Genomic DNA, 2,853 nt, shown 5'->3' with positions numbered 1-2,853 from the left:
TTTTCACTACGTTTTGCTGTTTTAAGTTTATTAAGTCAGCTATCCTTGTTAGTAACCTATAACTAGTTGTCCACAGTTAGATGTACAGAAAATAAAGCAATATATATTATCTCGAATCAATCCACGACCTCGTGTATACAAGCCTCAGGCTATATCACAACTCAAAGTATATATAATATTTTGGAATCAACCTCAACCCTGTATAGCTAACTCCAACATTACTGCATATAGAGTGTCTATGGTTGTTCCGAAATATATATATATATAGATGGGTCGATATGATATGTCAAAACATTGTATTCATGTCTATGGTATCCCAAGATTACATAATATATTAGAAAACATGTATAATACAATATGAGTTAGCTAGGATATGATTAATATAGATTTGTTACCAATTTTCACGTAGCTACAACATGCAAAAATATCCAATCTTGTTTTACCCATAACTTCTTCGTTTTAAATCCGTTTTGAGTGATTCAAGTTGCTATGGTTTCATATTGAACTTAAGTTTATGAATCTAAACAAAAAAAGTATAATTTTATAGTCGGAAATACAGATTACAAGTCATTTTTGTAAAGGTAGTCATTTCAGTCGAAAGAACGACATCTAGATGACCATTTTGGAAAACATACTTCCACTTTGAGTTTAACCATGCTTTTTGGATATAGTTTCATGTTCATAAGAAAAATCATTTTCCCAGAAGAACAACTTTTAAATCAAAGTTTTTCATAGTTTTTAATTAACTAACCCAAAACAGCCCGCGGTGTTACTACGACGGCGTATATCCGGTTTTACGGTGTTTTTCGTGTTTTCAGGTTTTAAATCATTAAGTTAGCATATCATATAGATATAGAACATGTATTTAGTTGATTTTAAAAGTCAAGTTAAAAGGATTAACTTTTGTTTGCGAACAAGTTTAGAATTAACTAAACTATGTTCTAGTGATTACAAGTTTAAACCTTCGAATAAGGTAGTTTTATATATATGAATCGAATGATGTTATGAACATCATTACTACCTCAAGTTTAGTAGGTAAACCTACTGGAAATGATGAAAAAATAACTTGAGCTTCAAAGGATCTTTGATGGCTTGGAAGTTCTTGAAATAGAATCATGACACAAAAACAAGTTCAAGTAAGATTATTACTCGAATTAAGATAGTTATAGTTATGGAAATTGAATCAAAGCTTGAATATGAATATTACCTTGATTTAAAAAGATAACCTACTATAAATAACAAAGGTTTCTTGATCTTAGATGATTACTTGGAATGGATTAGGAAACTTGAAAGTAAACTTGGAAGTGTTCTTGATGTGTTCTTGAGTAATTGTTTTTATGATGATTATAGGTAATAACCAAAGCTTGTATTTGATGATTTTTGCTGGAAAAATAGTAACTTAGACGTTCATGGAAGAGTGTGTGCGTTTTGAGAGAGAATTGGGAAGAAAATTGGAAGTGAAATGGAGTAGGTGGTGAGTGGTGAAGGTGAGTGGGGTTAAAAGGAGTTCTTGTTTTTGTTTCCTTGCTCATAAGTCATGCTAGATGTTAAATGATGGTTCCCACATGGTTGGGTGACTCACATGAGCTGCTAAGAGCTGATCATTGGCGTGTATATACTAATAGTAAATATATTTAGAAGCTGTGTATTGTACAAGTACAAATACGAGTGCATACGAGTAGAATTGTTGATGAAAATGAATGAGGATGTAATCATAAGAATTTTTGTTACGCAGAAGTACTTTGATATGTGTCTTGACGTCTTTCAAAAGTGTACTAATACATCTAAATACACTACATGTATATACATTTTAACTGAGTCGTTAAGTCATCGTTAGTCGTTACATGTAAATGTTGTTTTGAAACCTTTAAGTTAACGATCTTGTTAAATGTTGTTAACACATTGTTTATTATATCTAATGAGATGTTAAATTATTACATTATCATGATATAATGATGTATTAATATATCTTAATATGATATATATACAGTTAAATGTCGTTACAATGATAATCGTTACATATATGTCTCGTTTCGAAATCCTTAAGTTAGTAGTCTTGTTTTTACATATGTAGTTCATTGTTATTATACTTAATGAGATACATACTTATCATAATATCATGTTAACTATATATATATATATATATATATACATATATATGTCATCATATAGTTTTTACAAGTTTTAACGTTCGTGAATCGCCGGTCAACTTGGGTGGTCAATTGTCTATACGAAACCTATTTCAATTAATCAAGTCTTAACAAGTTTGATTGCTTAACATGTTGGAAACACTTAATCATGTAATTAACAATTTCATTTAATATATATAAACATGGAAAAGTTTGGGTCACTACAGTACCTACCCGTTAAATAAATTTCGTCCCGAAATTTTAAGCAGTTGGAGGTGTTGACGTATCTTCTGGAATTAAGTGCGGGTATTTCTTCTTCATCTGATCTTCTTGTTCCCAGGTGAACTTGGGTCCTCTACGAGCATTCCATCGAACCTTAACAATTGGTATCTTGTTTTGCTTAAGTCTTTTAACCTCACGATCCATTATTTCGACGGGTTCTTCAATGAATTGAAGTTTTTCGTTGATTTGGATTTCGTCTAACGGAATAGTGAGATCTTCTTTAGAAAATCATTTCTTCAAATTCGAGACGTGAAAAGTGTTATGTATAGCCACGAGTTGTTGAGGTAATTCAAGTCGGTAAGCAACTGGTCTGACACGATCAATAATCTTGAATGGTCCAATATACCTTGGATTTAATTTCCCCCATTTACCAAATCGAACAACGCCTTTCCAAGGTGCAAATTTAAGCATGACCATCTCTCCAATTTCAAATTCTATATCT

Source organism: Rutidosis leptorrhynchoides, chromosome 7 (genome assembly GCF_046630445.1).
Source record: "Rutidosis leptorrhynchoides isolate AG116_Rl617_1_P2 chromosome 7, CSIRO_AGI_Rlap_v1, whole genome shotgun sequence".
Lineage (NCBI taxonomy): Eukaryota > Viridiplantae > Streptophyta > Magnoliopsida > Asterales > Asteraceae > Rutidosis > Rutidosis leptorrhynchoides.
The sequence above is the reverse complement of the archived record's forward strand: the minus strand, read 5'-3'. Positions refer to the sequence as shown.